This window comes from Panthera onca, chromosome B3, assembly GCF_046562875.1.
Source record: "Panthera onca isolate mPanOnc1 chromosome B3, mPanOnc1 haplotype 2, whole genome shotgun sequence".
Lineage (NCBI taxonomy): Eukaryota > Metazoa > Chordata > Mammalia > Carnivora > Felidae > Panthera > Panthera onca.
The window spans coordinates 115,186,148-115,207,616 of NC_138344.1; the positions used below are offsets into that span (position 1 = coordinate 115,186,148).

Sequence of the window (21,469 nt, forward strand, 5' to 3'; positions counted from 1 at the left end):
ATAAAACAATGTTATAATGCTAATAAAATGAAATAGTCACCTCACTACAATTTAAGAAATATGAATAAATAGAGAATCAACTTGCCAAAGATTTAAAAAGTCACCAAGTGTTGGCATGGTAAGACAGAGAAATAGAAAGCTAATACATTATTTGTGGAGTATAAATTGGTATCCTGGAGAATTTAGCAATATTTATCCTCAAAAATCTATATTCATTGTAACCTACCCCTTTAATTTGTACAGAGGAAATAACTATAAATTCTGATAATGATTTAACCCTACGTAAATTAATTACACAATTATTATTTATAATATAGAAAATCTGGAAATACCTCAACTATCCAAAAATAGTAGTTGGTTAGATTATATCTTTTGACTGGAAATTTATCCAGTGATTAAAAATTATGTGCTATCAGATACCTAAGGACATGCAAAATATACTCTTAAGTAAAAAAACAAATTACTAAACATTATTCCCTATGCTTAGAAATGTAACTGGAAAATATATATTGAAGTAGAAAAAAGAATCTTTATTCCCTTCTTTCACTTCACTCCCCCTACTTGCTCTTCCCTAATTCATCCCAATCCTGAGAGGGAGTTGCTAGCGTTTGGGCAAATTCTGGGATTCTGTTTGGTCCAGTTACTGACTGGGAGCCATTGTGTGTTAAAAGGTCCTATGTGTAGCTCCCTCTCTCTTGCTTCCTACTGCCCCCATGTGGTAGGATTGGTAAACTGAACGAAGATCCACTTGGACTAACCAACTTGCAAGTTCACCTAGTGTCTCTTTATACTCATCATTGCTTAGCCTCCTGTACCTTGTGGTGATCTAGAGAACGGAAGATTGCAAGAAATGGAATCGGGCTTGGGAAGAAGTGGAAACTCTGCTAGGCTGATAGGGAATAGGTGCTACGGCTATCCTTCAGGGTACTCAAGGTCCAGGCTGCCTGTGTAAACCACAAAGCAAGGGAGGGGATTAAAAGACACAATCAGTTATTCAAAGGCATAGGAAAAGAAAGCTCAAGGGGTAGAAGCCCCTTCTACCAAATCCTTTTGTAGCCAGACTTTGTCCAAATCACAGTAAGAAATGGTAGCAAACATCTGTTTTTATTTGTCCTGTTTTTCTTATTCTGATAAGAGCACCATGATTTCTTCCACTAAGGTTTTTAACCTGCACAAAGCTGAACCCTTTCCTGGCTTTGGGAGTTTTAACATGGCACTATCCTGGCTGAGAACAATGCATTTCTCTGTCCACGGTATTTTATTTGGAGATGAATAAGTGCACACAAAGGGAAGATGTTTCCTTGGAACTAGATGACATGTTTGGAGCACTGAAATGAACTGCAACTCTATAAAGCCTGGAAAATCTGTGTGAATAAAAGTGAAGAAGTCATCCAGGAGAAAGAGAGACCATTTGCTAAATGTGATGTCAGCAAATCAATACCTGGTACATAATAAGATATGCCATAATATTAATACCAACACAGCCAGTAGTAAAACACAAAATCTTAAGAGTATATTTAGCTTACATACCAAAATTTGATCACTGTCAGAAGAGTGGTCACAGATGAACTGAGGTTATCTTTTCCTTCTTGACTGTTTTTTGGGTTTTGTTTTGTTTTGTTTTGTTTTGTTGAGTGGGGACATACTTTTCCAAGGCACAAGTCGAGTGGCTAATAACAAGAGTGTAGGATCTGGTAAAATGTAGTAATTCAGTTACGACAGTAAAAATGCAGAAAGGGCAATGATGTGAACAGAGGAAAATTCTAGGGAGTATCAAGATACAAAAATACAGAAGGCTTAATTAGTGTTCAAGTCTAAGAGGTCAACTTTGGGTTTGAAATGAGATACAAAGAGAAAGGTCAGAGTCTGCCTATACTCTGGTTCCAAGGAAGAAGTAAAAACAAGGAAATGGACAAAGTAGCAAAGGGTCAAGGTAATTTCCTGGAATAGAAAATACTGGAGGGGCACCTGGGTGGCTCAGTCTGTTGAGTGTCTGACTCTTGATTTCGGCTTGGGTCATGATCTCACAGTTTGTGAGTTCAAGCCCCACACTGGGCTCCATGCTGACAGTGGGGAGCCTGCTTGGGATTCTCTGTCTCCCTCTTTCTGACCCTCCCCTGCTTGATCTCTCTCTCTCTCTCTCTCTCAAAATAAACAAATAAACATTTAAAAAAATTAAAAATTTAAAAGAAAGAAGAGAAAATATTGGAGATTCCACAAAGTAAACGATGGAGATTCCACATATAGGATGGAAGTCAGTGATAGGTGATTGTAGTTTAAAGGATCATAAACATCAGCTCTCTAATGGTCTTTCTAGTGTACCTGTTTAAAAGTAACAGAATGGGGTGCCTGGTTGGCTCAGCTGGTTGAGTGTCCAGCTTTGGTCAGGTCATGATCTCATGGTTCATGAGCTCGAGCCCTGCATCAGGCTCACTGCTGTCAGCGTGGAGCCTGCTTGGGATTCTCTGTCCTCCTCTGTCTCTGCCCTCCCCCCGGCTCTTGCTCTCTGTCTCAAAAATAAAACAAACCAAAAAAAAAAAAAAAAAAAAAAAAAGAACAGAATTTTTAAAAAAGAATATAAATAAATAAATGTAACAGAATAAGCAAGCAAAAAAAAAAAATTGGAAAATTCAACTCCATAACTGACAGTATGGTAAACTATATGTCCAGTTCCAAGCTCACACTGCAAAATAATTTAAACATCTGGATAGTTTTTTTTAATCCTCCCAACTTTTTATATGCATATAGGTATCCTAACAAGAAAGTAAGGGAAATTATCCAAGACCAAAATGGAGTAAAAGGCAAAAAGATAAATACTGTAAGACAGGTGAAAAATCCCTGGACATTAGAGTAAGAAGACCTATCTTCTATCTAATCAGAGTTTCAAGATGGACTTGGTAAGGCAATAGTCCTAAAGATGGAGGCTGGAAGTTTTCCAGACTGATGAAAGATAAGAACATTCAGATTCAGATTTCCAAACCCCAAGCTGGATAAATTAGACTTCCACACCCAGACACATCACAGTGCATTTACAGAAGAGCATAGAAAAGAAGACTGTAAAAGAAGCTAGAAAGAAAGGCAGATGAGATACGAAGTAATGGCAGTTTTTACAAACAGCTGAATTCTCAACAACAATGGTACTGGCCATAAGACAGCAGAATCACACCTTCAAAATCTGAGAAGAAAACATAGTATCGAATATCCAAGAAAATAAATTCTCACTCAGGAGAAAAGGGATGAAGTGAGTCTTTTCAAACAAAAATAATTTGCTATTAAAGACTCAGGTGAAGGACTCTAAAGTCTTTATGTCACACACAAAAAGAAACTGAATTTAGTAAGAAAATGCAATGTAGGAAAACAAAGTGGTAAATGTATGAATGAATCAAAATAAATACTGACTGCAGAAATGGTATTAAAATAGTATCTAATTTGGGAGAACCATTTTCAAAAAAATAATATCCTGGGAAATATATAAGTTCGGGAAATTAAAGTTTTCTTGTCCTTATATTATTTTAGAAAAGGCTAAAGATAATAACTTTGTATTTTGTTACAGACAGTAATGCTACTCTTCAGTATTTATGATTCTACTCTCCTTTGGGAAACGTTGGGGGCCTGTACTTCCTTGCCTACTGGAAGTTAGCACTGGCCATGAAACTAGCTTTGATCAATGAAATATGAACAGAAGTGTCACTTCCAAGAAGTATTTAAGAGTTGGTTTGAGTATCCATTCTCTCTTCCCTTTGCTGCTGTGACCAGTGACTAGTACTCTTCCTGTTGAACCCTCCTCAACAGCCTGTAACCCACAGTGAGGATGAAATCTTGGTTCTTTCTGAAATTTTCAGATTGTTCATACAACAATATAAATTACTTTATCCCAACAGAAACAAGCATTGGTACTGAGAGCAGTGGGTGAAATGCATATGGAGGTGAGAACATGTAATGCCAAAATGTTTAGTAAAAAGTCATCTGCCCTATGTTAGGAGACATATCATGTACCTAATAAAGTTACGTGTGGCTCTAAGGGAAGAAGCTGGAAAACAAATTTACTAGTGAGTGTTGATAACTGTCTGCATTTGACCATTTCCTTAGTTCAGGAAAGAATTTGCATGTTTACAAACAGGAATCAAAGGGAGTAGAGAGAATATGGAAATTCAGGGACTTTCAGAAATGGAAAAGAAAACTTCCTCACCACCCCAAATGTCAAAGCTAAATGTAAAAAATATTTGAGCAACAAAGGCTAATTATAACTCAGCCTTGAGGCAAAAGTCAAAATAAAGGAGTGCTCATTGTAACTTTATGAAAACTACTGGATGGATGAAGAACTTCAAATTGGGAAAAAGCCAAATAAGGGTGTTATATCCAGCAAATTGTTCATTTAGATAAAATAATTCAAAGTAAATAGCTAAAAGTATGTGTTCTTCCCAGTGACATCAAGTAGACTCAAGTTACCTAATATTAAAGGGGATAGGGACGTAGGGATATATGTGTTAGAGAAGAGAAATAGAACACTCTAAAAAGCATATTTATTATAAAGAACTGCAGATATGGATACTGGTGCATACAGCTGACTGAAATCAAATAGAGAGCAAGTCTATTAAGTTTGGGGGAGTTTTACTGCCAGAGGAAGCAGGGCAACAAAAGGTGGAGAAAACTGCATGGCCCACAAGGAGGTTCTATTGCCCTCGTTTTCCGATGAGACCAAGAAGAACAATACAAAAGGAAGAACTTTCCAGAAGGTAGAGTCAGGGCCACAGCAAACAATGGAAAAAGAAGTCCTATCACTCTCTAGAGTAGACTTAATCAGGAGGTATTTCCCACCCCAAAGAGGGAAGGCCTTAACCATATGTGCCCACCAGAATTTCAAAACTGCTACGGACCAGTGATTGCTATGTTTCACGGAATTTTTCTTTTCCAAATGGGGGTACTTTTCTCTTTATGCTGTGCTTATTTCATCATTGTATACTGGGAGCTTGTAACAAACCGAATTTTTCTTTTCAAATTAAAAAAAAAAAAGTTTATTTATTTTTGAGACAGAGAGAGGCAGAGCATGAGCAGAGGAGGGGTAGAGAGAGAGGGAGACACAGAATCCGAAGCAGGCTCCAGGCTCTGAGCTGTCAGCACCGGGCCCAACGTGGGGCTCGAAATCACGAGCTGTGAGATCATGACCTGAGCCAAAGTCAGACACTTAACCTACTGAGCCACCCAGGGGCCCCCAATTTTTCTTTTTGGCTCAAAGGCCTTGCATCAAGAGCAAGTATATCAAGATCTGTTGTAGAGATTGCTATGTATCCATCCTACCCTACAATACAGAGGAAACCTGATCCTGAGCTAACCTTTCTCACTAGATGGGAATTTGGGGTGGCTCTCCTTTGACATGGGAGTAAGCTTAACCTACATTTGGTGAGCAAAAGGGCAAACTGTGGTAGACATTACATCTCTTCATCAGTATTTCAAGTTTTCCTTTCCTTCTACTCACACGAGAGGAGTGCATTTCCCTGCTCCACTAATTTGGGTGTGGTCCCGTGACTTGTGTCCAATGAAATATGAGAAGTGATCCAAGGAGACGTATTTAAGCACCGCTACAAACTGTCCATTCTCTGATCTTCCTCCTACAAGTGATGCTCCCAAATGGTCAATCTTCCATCAGCCTACGGTGCAGAGGGGGCATGGAAATCTTTACAGTTATAAGCCACTAAGAGTTTGGGACGGTTTATTCCCAGTGCATAATACAGTCTATCCTAGTGGATACTGGTATACAAGTTAAAATATAAAGAGAAATAAAAGAATATAGAATATAATTCCAAACTGTTAGGGGAGAACAGGAATGGAAAATTAAAAATCAATCAAGAAGACTCATAATAAAGAACAGTCCTCTACACTGAAGAAATAAAATCTTAGGAAAAGCTTGCTACATTGCCCTTCTCTTACTTCACAATAGACCGTTAGAAACTGTCAATAACAATCAATCAAGAAGAAAGTACATTAGAATAAAAAAAGGAAAACAGAGAGAGAGCAACAGAGGGCAGCAAATAATATGGTAGAAATCAATTTAGATGTACAGTTGAACTTTAAACAACATGGGCCTGAACTGCATGTGTCTGCTTATATTTCTTACAGTACAGTACTGTAAATGTATTTTCCCTTCCTTATGATTTTAGTAACATTTCTTTCTTCAGCTTACTTTATTGTAAGACTATAGTATGTAATACATATAACACACAAAATATGTATTAATTGACTGTTGATGTTATCGGTAAGGCTTCCAATCAACAGTAGACTATGAGTAGTTAAATTTTGGAGGAGTCAAAGTTACATGTGGATTTTTGACCACGTGGGGGTCAGCACCCCCAACCCGTGTTGTTCAAGGGTCAACTGCATTGATCGTATCTTGGAAGGTTTCTACATTAATAATCTCCAAATCTCAGTGACTTACAGAATCTGTTTGTTTTTCACATACATTGCATGCCAGTCTTTGGTTGGCCTTAGCTATTCAATCTGGAACCTAGACTGAAGGAATGTCTTCAGTCTGCCACAGGTATGGTGGCGGAAAACAACTCGTTAGAACAACAGTGACTCTGTATATACAAGCTTCTACTGAGAAGTAGTACATTTATTTCTACTCACTTCTAATTAGTAAAAAACAAAAACAAAACAAAAACACAAAAGAAATCATTAAGGCCACGCATCTTAATAGACTTAGATGTCAATGGGGTTATAATACTTTAGTAGGGACAGGCTTAGAAGAGACAGGGATTGTAAGGAGGGGCTGTTAGGAAGGGCCAGGGACAATTTTGATAATAATCTACTATACCAAATATAAAACTGATCCCAATAAATGGAAATTGTCTAGACTATCCAATTTGAAGTCAGTGATTATCACACTGGATTAAAACTAATCCAACCCTCTGCTCTTTATAAGTGCCTCACAAAACGCAAGGACAGAAAAAGTGTGAAAGTCAAAGCATGGGAAAAAGAGACTAAGAAAATATTAAAGAAACTTGGGGTAGCTATACTAATGCCATACAAAATAGACTTTAAAGCAAAAAGCACTTCTAGAGATAAAGATGATCACTACATAATGATAAAGGTCTCATCAGAAAAATATAACAATTCTAAACTTTATGGCTTAATAACATAGTCTCAAAATATATAGACAATTTCACTATCATAGAGGAGGATTTTAACTAATTTCTTATAATAAATTAAATAGAGCAAAAAATAAGGATATAAAGAATCTGAGGAACACAATTAACAAGTTAAATGGAAAGCAGAGAGAGAGAGAGAGAGAGAGAGAGAGAGAGAGAATACTGCACTCAACAGCTGTAGAATATATTCTTTCCAAGCACAAAATATTTATGATCATGCATACAAATGTCAGTAAATTTTCAAAAATTAGTATCACACAGAACACTTACTTAACAACAATAAAATTAAGTCACAAACCAATAACAGATGAGTAAAACCATTCGCACGTGTTTAGAAATTTTAACATTCATTTGTGGGTCAAAAAATGTGGTAATAGAAATCAGAAAATTCTCAGAACCAAATAATGAAGAATGTCATATTCAGTATTTGCGAGTAGTCAGTATTTGCGAGATGCTGCTAAAGTCTTAGTTTGGGAAAAATGGATAATTGTATGTTCCTAAGTAAACACAAAAGGCTCAAAAGTAACGAACTAATAAGCATTCCAACCTTAGACATTATGGGAAAAATATAGAACAAACTTTACAAGGCACAAAAGATATAATCAAGTTTTTTATTAAGAGAGAAATTACATAATTACATAAGAAATTTGGGGCCAAACACATGCCCCTGGGTGCCTGTTTTAGACCAATCAGCATATCAACAGTATCTTTTAAGGTGCAAACTTACAACTGTGTAAGAGAAGAAAAAGGGAAAACCTGTAAGGAAGGAGGGGCAGCAGCAGAAGCGAACAGAAGAAGCAAAGCAAGACTGTGGTTTCAGCTGGGTCTAGCCTCAGCCCCACATCTCCAGGAGCTCCGATGCACACAGCACACCACAGTCTTTCCCACCTTAGCAGGGGAGTGAGGTTTCTGTATCTCCGTAACAGGCATTAAGCAGTCACTGTTTGCAGGCTGTAACAGGGATAAGTAATGCATAACTTCCAGACACCTCCTGGTGATGTTGTTCCAATCTACCAAAGGCAAGCCTCTTGAAAATGTTGCAAGTGCATTAGTAGCGTCGCGTGGAGCAGCTGGAGGAGAATGCGTACACCAAGCCAACGAAAGCAAACTCAGGACGTCTGGACGCAGCACCAACATTGTCTGCTGTGCTCCACCCCTTGAGCCACTCAGGTCCACTTGCTTTACACATTAGGTTCACTCCATTCTTTGGCAACTTCTGCAGGATTCTGGTTGATTACAATTTCTATGAAAACTTAAAAGAGAAGTTAGTGGGATAAACTATAGCCTCCACAGCTGCTGTCAGTCCTGAGGTCAGAACTGACAAGGATGATTTCCTTTCTTTACTAGCCGGTCTACATTCCCCTCACCCTGTGCTTGCATTTCTGCTGGTCTAGGTGGCTTCCTGTGTGGTACTGTCACCTGAGGGGTCTGAGACTTTGGTTACCATGCTGTTGTCTGGCCACAGTTAAGCTCTGCTTGCCAATTTACAAGGTCTGGATTATCCAAGAGATACCCCAGTGGCTCACATGAGTGCTACATATAAATCTTCCCTGCTACCAGTATGTAGCAGTAACCTTGCCTTCCCATGAATATCATATTCAATTACCCTTTCAAGTATGGTAACTCCTTTCTCCTCTTGCTGGTCTACTGGCACAATGAGCATAAAATGACCAGTGGCAGCCAACACCTTAAGTTTAGTGGATCTGTTGTTTCCCTTATTGGAAGTGTTCCCTTTCTAGAAACCAGGACCTCTAGTTCTTCAACTGAAGAGCCCTAAAGTTTCAGAAACTGGAAGCAAAAGTTTCCCAAGTGGGTTGCTGGAACAGAGCGATCCTTCCCAGTCCTTGGTTCCCAGCAGTAACACAGAACCATACAGCCATCACTGATTTAAGGGGAAAATGGCAAACCTTTTCTTTAAAGTGCCAGTCGGTACATATTTTAGACTTTGTGGACCATACAGTCTCTGACCCGACTACTTAACTCTGCCGATGTGGCCTAACAGAAGCCACAGACAATATACAAATGATGAGTGTGGTTGTGTTCCAGTGACATCATGTTTGTAAAACAGTAGCAAGCCCGATTTGGCCTCTGAACCAGTTCGCCAACCTCTGCTTTAATATATACATATACTGTATCCTGAAGGAATACCTTTGTAAGACATCACCTTCAAACTGTTGCTTCGGCTGTGTCTCTTTGAGGCCATTCCATTGCTCTTTCAGGCTAGCAGCTTAGCAATGATGTGGGCTGTAGTGGGATCAGTGAATCACAGAGACATGTACCCACTGCAGAACCGCATTTTTTTCATAAATCGAGCCCTTTGATCTGAAGTGCCAGTATGTGGGAGATCCCATGTCGGTAAATCAGATACTCTGTGAATCCTTGAATAGAGGCGCTGACCAAGTTGGTAACAGGCAGGAAAGGTAAACGCACACTTAGAAAACATGTCAATCTTAGTCAAAATGAATTGCTGCCCTCTCCAGGGTGGAAAGGGTCTCAGGTAATCACTAAGTGACTCCTCAAAGATTCGCACACTAAAAGGGTCCGGCATCCGTCTCCGTGGTTGACAGGGAGGGTGGGAGCAGTAGCAAGGTCAGCTTTGATGAGGGACGCCATGCTTCTGTGCCCAGGCGGAGCCTTCATCTGTCCGCCATGGCTACTCCATTCATGAATCCATCACATCGGCACTGTGGTGGCCCAAGACCAGAGCAGACTGATATCTGCACTGCAATCTGGGTAGATGGCTGTTCAGTGATCTGTTTGCAATGATCTCCTGCCCCTTTACTATCCTCTTTCCAGGCAAGCATCAGAGCAGCCTCGTATGCAGGGAATAATCGGTCAGGACCTAGACACCAAGTGGTCTAGGTTTAGGTGCCAGTCAGTCAGATTACTGTCAGCTGCTTTACTGTTTGTTTTTTTAAGCAGCCTCACTGAGATGTAATTCACATGCCATAAAAGTCACTCGTTTTCAACGTATAATTAATTTTATTATATTTCCAGTTGCAAAACCATCATCACAACCTCATTTTAGAACATTTTCATTACCCTAAAAAAACCCTCATGGTCCATTTATACCCATTCTCCATTATCATTCCCAGCACTAGAGAGCCACCAATTTATTTTCTCTCTCTTTAGATTTGCCTTTTTTGGATATGTAACATAAATGGATTCATACAATATGTGTTCTTTTGTGACTGGCTTTTTTCACTGAGTATGATTTTGTAGCTCATCCACGTTGTAGTATGCATCAGTACGTCATTCCTTTTTATTGCCAAATTATATTCCATCGTATGGCTCTACCATATTTTGTTTATCCATTTACCAGTTGAGGGATATTTAGATTCCTTCCACTTTTCAGCTACTGTGAGAAATGCTGCTATGAATATTCATGTTCAAGTCTTTGTATCAAGGTTATATGTTTTCATTTCTACTGATGATCTTAAGGAAACTGGATTCAGGCACCTTGAGGAAGGAAAGCCTCCAGTCCTATGTGAAGTTAGGCTTAGGTTTGTCCCCTGCTGCTGAGCTGAAGAGGCAGTATCCCCAAGTCCCAACTATTTCATTTTTAGGCAACTAAGGAGCACTCCCAGGATCACCATCATTAGTCAGGGCAGGGCATCTATAAACAGCCTACATACTTCCTTAATGGTGACACCTTCCTTTTTACAATCAGGAACAAGACATTTCTATATAACATTGCACTGGAGGTTCTAGCCAGTTAAAGGCAAGAAAAAGAGTTAAAAATTACAAGAACTGGAAAGGAAGAATCAGAAGTGTTATTCAGAGGTGCGGGGAAAAATCAAAATAATTTACAGATAAATAACTGGAATGAGAGGTGACTGTATTTGGAATCAAAACCAAAACATACAACTCAAGTTCTTTTATATATGCCATCAAAACCCAGCTTTTAAAAGATAAAGCCTAATTTAGAGAGAAGATTACATCTACAATAGTATATAAAAATGAGGTAGCTAGGAATAAATCTAACCAAAAAGGTGTGTGCCCTTCCTGAGGAAAACTGTACTACCTTCTTGAAGGACATTGCAAAAGGCTTCACCCGGTAGGAAGATGTGCTATGTTTATGTGTATGTGTGTGTGTGTATGTATGTATATATATATATATATATATATATATATATATATACACCCAATATTGCAAACAAGTCAGTTTTCAAATTGACTTATAGATTCAATTCAATCTAGTTTTGGTTTTTGTTTATTTTGTTTTCTTGGTTGGTGGCTCAATAAACTGTTTCTAAAATTTCTATGAAAAAACAAAGGGCCAAGAATAGTTAGGACATTCATGAAGAAAAAAAATAAAGTAGGAATCTTGTATTAAATATCAAGGCTTATAACTAAGCTATATTCATGAGCCCAAATGGTACCTGTACAGAAACAGACAAAAACAGACTGACAAATGGGAACAGAGAACTTAGAAACAGACCACATATATATGCAAACTTGATTTATGTCAGAAGTGATAAAAATGGATCAGTGGGTTAAGAGCCTTTTGATAAATGGTGCTGAAAAAATTGTTCATCCAAATAGTTAGATATGGAGCCTGGCTGGCGCAGTCTGTATAGCATGCAATTTTTTTTAATGTTTATTTATTTTTGAGAGAGAGACAGAGACAGAGAGCAAGCAGGGGAGGGGCAGAGAGAGAGGGAGACACAGAATCCAAAGCAGGCTCCAGGCTCTGAGCTATCAGCACATAGCTTGACGCGGGGCTTGAACCCATGAACCGTGAGACCATGACCTGAGCCGAAGTCGGATGCTTAACTGGCTGAGCCACCCAGGCGCCCCTGTATAGCATTCAACTCTTAATCTTGAGGCTGTGAGTTCGAGCTCGACATTGGGTATAGAGATTACTTAAAAATAAAATATATTTTTAAAAAAACCAAATAGATATGAAATTGGAAATCAATGTGTCATCATCAGCCACACCTAAAACTGTGGACATTGTATGATGCAGAAATTCCACTCCTAGGTACACCTGCTGAAAAGATTTGCACATTTTCACCAGAGTTTATGTAGAAGAATGTTCACAGCATTTTATACATAAGGAAAAGATAAGGGGGAAAATCCAAATGTCCACTAAGAAGAGAATCCACAAGTCACTTGTAATATATTCACACTATAGACATACACTAGAGAAAATTAATGCATGCAGCTCTATGAATCAAAACTTCTAAACATTAACCGGAAAAAGTATCCAAATAGTTTATACAACATGATTTCATCTATATTGAATTAATAAACACATAAAACAATATACAATTTAGGAAAACTTACATCTGTGCTTAAAATATAAAAATAAGGGGAGTGATAAACCATCAAATATCTCAAATGCCGTGATGAGTGGAGGTAGGGGACTGGTTTATGCAGGGCAAGTCATGAAATCAGGTAAAGCACTTCAAATACAGTGGTGATATTCTGTTTCTTGGTTGGGTGGTAGGTCTAGAACTTTTTTAAATTGTTGCTTCTATACTTTAAATTCCTTCACATGCATTAAATTCAATATTTAATAAAATTATTGCATACACATTGTAGGGTCAGGATGGACCCCAATTCAAATCTGATTGAAACGTGGACACAGACACCAAGAAGGTATGAAAAGATTTATTAATCGTATAATAAGGCTTTCTGGGGAGAACAGGGTCGTTCCCAAGCAGGCCCAAAAATGGCTTGAGAGAGCAGGAAAAGATCGGCGTAAGCCTTTTATGGTGACTAGGAAAGGTGACTAGAAAAAGGGTTCCCATGCCTGCTGTGACGTTCCACAGGCACAAAGGAAAGATCACTTTGGCTTTCTTATCAGTTTGTCCATGTGTGGGACAGGTGGTGAAGAAGGAGAGGGGAGGTTTAAAAGATGTCAGTTAAACATTAAAAAATGGAGTTACACTCTTTATAACAAAAAATATTTTAAACAAAACTGTAACCAAAGGAAACAAAAGGGATATTTGCAACTTTAACAAAGGAAACAAAAGGGATATTTGCCATTTTGGAAGTAACAGATCTGTGTTGGAAGGGATATTACCTCTCCCTTCTAGATACCACTTCTCCCATTCTTCTCCCAGGAATATCCCACTAGAGGAAACAACTATGGTCAAACAAACTTTGTAGAAAATTTAAATTCTTTACTATTCCACAGAAGAAACTCAGTAGCAAGAGGAATTATTATAGTAACATAAACTTAGATATCAAGGCTTGTGGAGTGAAAAGAATGAGAATTGCTCATGATGTTTAAAAGTTCTTGAGATTATGCAGTATTATAAGTATCAGCTGGGCCTCTCTGGTACCCGAGCTGAGCCCAAAAGGAATCATTTGCTTTACCATGCAATGGTACTACCACAATTTGCACTACCACTACCATGGTAGTGAAGAAATTCTGCAACTCTTAACCTACTAATTGCAAACGAGTACCAAGCTTGAAGCCTTCTCCCCAAGTAAAGTATTTCCTTCCTACTGAAAAGATATAGACAACGAATTATAAGTACGTCAATTTTTGAGACACCTACTGGGTACAGCTGCAGACATAAAGACGAAAAAGATGTAATCTATGCTCTTTAGGGGCTCACAGTTTATTGTATTACTTTTGTACCCTAAGGTGTGAAAATGTAGACTTACAGAAAACCTACGGCCAGATTGATGGCTCAGATGATAAAATAATTCATCAGATTGCTTTCAACGTACTTCAATACTAAGGAATACACGAGAACCATTACAAATTGTATCTACTGCATGATGAATGCTCGCAGAAGGAAATATACATGCTTAAGAAAATTCTTAATAAACAGGTTGGGAGTGAATGATAAGACCCTGAGAACACAGGTCAGTGGAGCTAAAGGTGAAGGAACAGATAGCTAAATTTCTCTGCATTTATAACGATGAAAAATGTGGGATGGGCAGAGAACAAGAGGAGAGTAAATTTAAACGGGAAATGTTTGAGAAGCTTTCAGGAACAGAACTGTATACCCTGAAATTGTAAGCTGTGGGCACAAATGAAATGCAAATCCCTCCATTTCCCCCATCTTTGGTACAGCGTTCTACACACCCACACACACCCATAAAACTTTTGAGTAGGGCTCTGTTGGGCAGAAAGAAAGAAGGGCCAAACATCTGGTTTCATCTACAGTATCAGGTGAGCACAATTACAATATTGTAAAAATACTTATGGGCCAAGTGGTATGCTAAGCTCTCTACATACACTAATATATTTAAGAGTTCTATAGTAACTTATTTAATGATACTCAAGGCAAACCTATAAGGTAAGCAGTAATATTTTTACCATTTCCTAAGTGAGACATCAAAAGCACAGAGAAGTTAAGTAATTTGCCCGAGGTCGTAGCAGCAGCTAAGAGACAAAACTGGCTCTGGGTGGCAGCAACATGGAGAGCAGGTATCCAAATCCTAACCAGAGTTGGAGCATAACAAGCCAGCTCCCCCGCAACAGGAATGTTGGGAGAGCTGGCCGACTGAGGACCACAGATGTGCAGAGGAGAAGGTGAGAGGAGACAGACTCAAGATGACCACCGGACAGAAGTGCAGAGCAAAGGCCCCATGAGCCCAGCAGTCTACACTGATGTCCCCCAGAACAGAGGGCAAGTTCTGACAATGTGTACCATGGCCCTGTCCTTTTGGGAACACCTGAGGGGCATGACTGAGGAAAGCCTAAGGTCCTACCATTTACCAGATGGGGCTGTTGAAGACCAAGAAGCAAACCGAACAAACTTCTCAGACGATCTCTACCCAGGGCCCTTAACCACGGTGTCCTCCAGTACATTGTATGCTCCCGGTGCATAAATGTATAAATATATGTGCGTACATTTAATATCATTTCTTTCCACGTAAGACATATGCCTTAACTCCTTTCTTGGGTGTTAGTTTCCTTTTAGATTCCTTTCATGTCCACACTTTTGTCTCCAAGCAAGTGACTTGGGTATTTTGCTGAAAATCTTTCAGCAAAGATCACCATTTTTCTAAGACAGCTTTCATTTCTGTTTAATTTCTATCCTGGTGGCCACCAGTCTCTCAACTTCACCTTCTCCAAATTATTACTGCCCCTTTCGCCCTACACGTTCAGTGAATTTTCTGATTCTGAAATCTTCAAGGGTTTCCACTGCCAATGTGAAAAAGGTTTATGACCTTAACCAACTTAGTCTTCTCTCTCTAATTACCACTCCATTCTCTACCTCCCTTAACTGCAAAATACTACTCAGAAGTTTTCCACATTAGCTGTTTCCACTTCCTTACTTCCCATTCTCTCTTCAATCCACTCTAAGTCACCCTTATCTCTATTCCTCCTTGGAAATGACTTTCGTAAACCCTGACAACCTTCACATGGCCAAACTCAATAATCAGTTCTCTATTCTCTTCTCACATAAAGTCTCAAGCATCTGGCACAGGTGGATACTGTCTTCTTGAAAAATTTTCTTCCCTTGCGATCTATGTATGATGCCATTTCAGGATAAAACCTGTACGGGTTTTGGTTTTACTCTGATTTTTTTTACCAAGCCTCCTTTGAAGCATATACTCATTTGTCTTCTATCCTCTTCATACTTCCACCTTCTTAAGAATATTGATCTTGCCTTATATTTCAACATAATCAGCTGCTGCTTACTAATACAAACATGCAAATACCAAGACCTCAGAAAGTTTCCTCTAACACAACAGACTGTGGTGGCTCTGTGGCTTAGTTAGACCTGTTATCTTTCCTGAGTATCTGCTCAGTTGTCCTGAAAGTAACACTACCCCTTTTCAAGGTTAAATTCCCAGAACTGATCACTTCCTCCTCTGTGCTTCCTATGTCATGCTCTTATGACTCTCAAAGCCCCCAAACCCTCCATTTCTCTCACTGGCCTATAGATCTGCCTTTATCCACAGATTAGAATTTGAGAGTTCCTTGCAGGCATACAATGTGTCTGTGTGTGTGTGTGTGTGTGTGTGTGTGTGTGTGTGTGTGTGTGTTTCTGATAATTTGCTCAGTGCCCACGACTCAACAGCCATCCAAATAATTGATGGAAAACACTTGGATGAAATGAACCAGGCCAGGAGGAGCAATAAGAGAAGTTGATGGTTGTTACAGAAGCCTGCGAAACAGGAGAGCTGGCTGGTCACCCTGCCCTGGCTTGCCTACAGTGAACATAAGCTTGTTCATGAGCTTTGAGTATCTGGCTGTTACAAGCACCTCTGGGGTGGGGAAATGTGCTCCTCAGAGGCCTCACACACTGTTCCCATCCACATCCTCTCCTCATTTGGCTGAAGAAAAAGCGCTGAGGCAAAAAGGCTTGAGTTGAGTCTCAGATTCACCATCACCTAGGAGGACATTTCAGAGCCACAAAAGCCCATCTGTCAGATGTAAATGACTGTCCGGTTTCAAAAGGCCATTGTAAAGCTCAAATGAAGACTCAGCTGACTGTGCACTCTTACTCACAGTTTATTTCCAGATCCTACAGAGTGCCTAGGATATAAATGGTGCTCAGTAACGTTTGTTAAACCAACACAATGAGATCAACCTGTTCTGTCTTCTATTTCCCCCATACTGGTGACCAGCACAACTCAGAAATCTTGGAACCTCACTCACTGAAGTTTCACGCTCTTTGTCAATGCCACTTCTAATCTGTCATCCTATCTGGTTAGTTTCATGTTCTGCTCCAGCTCTATATGCCTCAGTTAGCATCCTCACCCTTCCTCATGTGTTTTTCATTCTACTGATAATAGATTTTTTGGCTGATGCTAGTTTTTTACTGCTATGAAGTATGCGGCGATGAACAATCTCATGCACGTATCTTGATGCACAGGCACACGTTTCTGTTTCCAAATTGATTGTGCCAATTTATACCCCATCAGCAGTGTGTGAGATTTTTAGTTATTCCACATCCTTGCCAATTCCTACCATTTTCCTCTTTTAAAAAAATATTTTAGCCATTCTGCTACATGTGTAGTGGTATCTCATTGTGGTTTTAATTTGCATTTCTTTCTCTGATTAATGAGGCTGAGCCCTTTTCACATTTGTATTGGCAATTTGGATATCCTCCTTTGTGAAAGCTTTGTCCTTCTACTTTTGATTCATAATTCATAAGTCCATTTTATATTATGGACACAAGCCCTTTATTGACTTTATGTGTAGCAAATATCTTCTCCCAGTTTAAAGCTTGTCTTTTCTCTTTTTTAAAATTATCTTTTGATGAACCTAAGTTCTTCATTTTGGTATTACCCAATTTATCAATATTTTCCTTTATAGTAAATTGTTTTATATCCTATTTAATAATTATTTTTCTGGGGGCACCTAGGTGTTTCAGCCAGTTAAGCACCGGACTCTTGATTTCAGCTCAGGTCTCGATCTCACAGTTTGTGGGTTCAAGCCCCATGTAGGGCTCTGTGCTGAGAGTGCAAAGCTTGCTTGGGATTCTCTCTCTCTCTCTGCCTCTCCCCACCTCGCATATGCGCTCTCTCTCAAAAATAAATACACTTAAAACATTATTTTTCTGCTCTTAACTAATATATTATCTAATATTACCTAAAACTTTAATAATCCCTTACATGGAGATGTATAGCTAATGAAATACTGATTTTATGTGGTAATAGGATAGGAATCTTTTTTTTTTTTTTTGGCACGTGCACATTTCTTTGTCCTAGCACTATATACCTAGAAGTTCTTCCTTTACCTTGTGTTTTTAATTGTTTTCATAAATCAGGTATTGATATGTATGGGTCTTCTCCTTGTAATCTGCATTATTTTTTGACCTTGGCTATTTGTCTATCCTTGCACATATACCTTAATTACCGTCTTGGGCAAATCTCAGCCCTGTGAATTTCCATCATAAACTTTAGAATCATCTTCTCAAATTTCACAAAATAGTTGCTGGGAATGTCACCAGTGTACATTGAATTTATAGATCATGCTGGATTGAGATATCTGTATGATTTCGAATCCTATAATCCATGAAATGGTAGGTACATCATACATTTATTTTAGGTCACTTTTTAGCCTCAATAATATTTTCTATTTTAGTTCTTGAATGCCTTTTATTTGATGCAAAATACTGGGTATTTTTATGCTAATATATATGGTATTCTTTCTAAAACTAACTTTCATTTTTTTACCCTGGTATATAGAAATACAATTGATTTTTGTCTTTTGATCTTGAAATGCAAACTTGTTAAACTCATTAATTCTAAAAACTCATTTGTGGAGCTTTTTGGGTTTTCACACAATCACATTCAAATAATGACACTTAAAATTTTCTTTCCGATCTGTTAACAATTATTTTCATTTTCTTGCTTTACTGGATTGGCTAGGACTTCCAGTACATTGTTGAATATAAGTGGCAGGGATAGTGTGGGAATCCCCGATCTAATCTCAAAGGGAATGACTGCAACATTTCGCCATTAAGCCTGACATTTGTTGTAGGTTTTCTTATAATCTGGCATCAGAAGAAAAATTTTCCCCTCCATTTTTAGTACTATTGGTAGCTAGACAACCTAAAGATATTCCCTCACTGTTTTTATAGTTATTTTCCTTATCATTGGTTTTCAGCAAATTGTTTGTGATATGCACTTAGGACTATTACTGCTATTACTATTCTGGATGTAGTTTGTAACAATTCTTGAATTTGCAGCTTGATATCTTTCATGAGATTTGGCAAATTCTTAACCATTAGTTTTTTCAAACGTAGCTTCTGCCCCATTCATTTTGGACTTGCTTTCCAGAACTTCGGTTATGAATAGGGAAAGGGTTAACATTAGGCGAGGAGAGATAAGGGAGCCTCAGGGAAGCAGACTGCAGGTTCAAGTGGGAGGCTGAAGAAGCAGCATATTCCAGACCTGCCTGGGCTAGGCGCCATGAGTGGAGCCTCACAAACTCTCTGATAAGGTCAGGGACAAAAATCCTTGACGGCTACCCAGTCAGGACCTCTCTCACTCTCGAGAGCTTTATACTTTCCCTCGATAAACTCTATCGCTTTGTTCACTCTCTGTTGTCTGCGAGATTCATTCTTCCACTCCTTCCACTCGCCTCTAACGGTTATATGTAGATTAGACATTCTCGTGGCATCCTCTTTGTATTTTACCTTCTCACCACTATTTTTCATCATTTTGGGTCTCCATGTTTTATTCAGGATATTTTTTTCAGAACTTTCTTTCAGTTCGGTAATTCTCTGTTCAGTTGCGCTTTGTTTCTCATTATTTTACCCACTAAGTTTTAAGTATTTGTTATTATTTTTTCATATTACAGTATCTTTTGACTCTTTTTCAAATCTACTACGTCTTTGATAGTTCCAGTTCTCTGCCAAAATTAAAAATCTTGACTTTTATCATCTTAAATCTATTAACACAGTCTTCTAAGTCTCTGGCTAGTAACTCCAACAGCTAGAGTCCTCGTGAACCTAATATTTGTTGTTTCTGCTGGTTCTTGTTTATGTTACATGTTACCTTGTCTCTTTGTGTGCCTAGTTATTTCTTTTCAAATTTTATCTAACATTACATTTCCAAAATTAGAATTAATCTGTGACCTAACAGTGCTAACATTCTCCAGAAAGAATTTCACTTTTTCTTTTCCTGCCAGTGGCTAGAGGCAACAGTAATCCAAAATACCTTGATCCAAATTCAGAGACTAAGATAATGTGTGTGTGTGTGTGTGTGTGTGTGTGTGTGTGTGTGTGTGTTTATTTATTTTTGAAAGAGAAAGCGTGAGCGAGGGGCAGAGAAAGAGGGAGACAGAGAATCCCAAGCAGGCTCTGTGCTGTCAGCGTAGTCGGATGCTTAGCTGACTGAGCCACCCAGGCACCCTGAGATAATGTTTTTTAAATTTTTTATTTATTTTTATTTTTTTAACGTATATTTATTATTTATGAGAGAGAGAGTCAGAGTATGAGCGGGAGAGGGGCAGAGAGAGACAGAAAGAGAGAGACACACACACAGAATCTGAAGCAGGCTCCAGGCTCTGAACTGTCCATACAGAACCCAACCCAGGGCTCGAACCCACCAACTGTGAGATCATGACCTGAGCCAAAGTCGGACGCTTAACCGACTGAGCCACCCAGGTGCCCCTGTGGGGCTTTTATAAGGGCACTGATCCCATTCATGAGGGCTCCACCCTCATGACCTAACCACCTCCCAAAGGCCCCACCTCCAAAGACCATGATCACATGAGGATTAGGTTTCAACGTGAATTTGGGGGGGGAGATACGAACATTCAGCCTATGGCAGAAATACTCCCACGGGAAAAACAACACCAAATTCCATACTCAGCTCTCTGGATTCCTTTCTTCTCTCCATTCACAGCCTGATAATCCTTTATCTTATTATATCTTGTATGCCTCAAGTAGATTTTCTATTGTAAAATCGACCTAGATTTTCTGGTTTTCTCAGAGTTTGATCTGAATTACCTGGTCTATCACTATTGACTGTGGAAGCCCTGTAGTTATTTCTTTAGTTGTCGGTTTTCCCCCACTCCACTGTAAATTCCTTGGTCATTTCTGCAGCACCAGATCCTGTCAGCTAGCAGATGCTTTATAAACGTTTATATCAGTCTAGGTTACTGCTTTCAAGTGTGAAACAGATTCTTAGTGATCTAAGCTGCTCGCACAATCTGGGAAGGTCAGAGAGTTAACCACAGTCACTCTGAAGCCAGAACAAACCTGGCTCCACAGATGGTCCAGGGCAGATATGGGCGTTGCTGCTGACAGGCCCAGGCACTGCAGACTGTATCACAGATCTCACTCACCAACACTGGATTCTGGGCACTGGTATTACAGTATTGCTGCTGCTAAACAGGAAGACCCTCAGGGAAATGGATGGAAATAGAGAGTGGGGAAAGCTGAGGAAGGGAGGGCAAGACAAGGGCATGACGTTTTGGAGAAACCTGGCTTTGTCAAGGAATTGACAAGGAATTCGATCTCTTTTCAAACACTGAGCTAGAAATCCTGTAGAACTGGAAAGTAGAGGTTTACTGATGCCAAAGTGAATTATACCATTTCCAAAGACTGAGCAGATGATACAAATGACTAAAAGGACCCAGAAAGATAGATTCCACTGTGACCACCCCAGCCCTCCTCTTCCTTGCCCTGTAATGCCCTGCTTGAGAGACCATGATCTGTTTCACATATTCTTCTTTTCCAAAGTCCCCATACCCCTTACCATGGTCTGAGCAATTTAAATTCCACTGCTTTTCAAAAGGATTTCTTCAAAAAATAAAAATAAAAATAAAAATAAATAATAATAAAAGGATTTCTTCAGAAACTGCTATGTGAGCCAAGGGTCCCAACAACCTCTATGTCAGTGCCTTTCAAGTAGATTAGACTTGTTAATAAAAATTATTATATTTCTCA

The 21,469-nt window shown here is 39.0% G+C and overlaps 2 long non-coding RNA genes across 5 annotated transcripts in view; both read right to left on the reverse strand.

Annotated features, from left to right (window-relative positions):
* The window catches only part of LOC132670053 (uncharacterized), a 56,071-nt gene that overhangs the window by 31,388 nt on the left and 3,214 nt on the right, over positions 1-21,469 (reverse strand). The gene's annotated exons all lie outside the window — the stretch shown is intronic.
* Positions 11,764-21,462, reverse strand: LOC144616635 (uncharacterized). Its single transcript, XR_013556038.2, has 2 exons — positions 13,501-21,462; positions 11,764-13,466 (listed from the first exon to the last, which is right to left on the reverse strand). It is a non-coding gene; the product is annotated as an uncharacterized LOC144616635 (long non-coding RNA).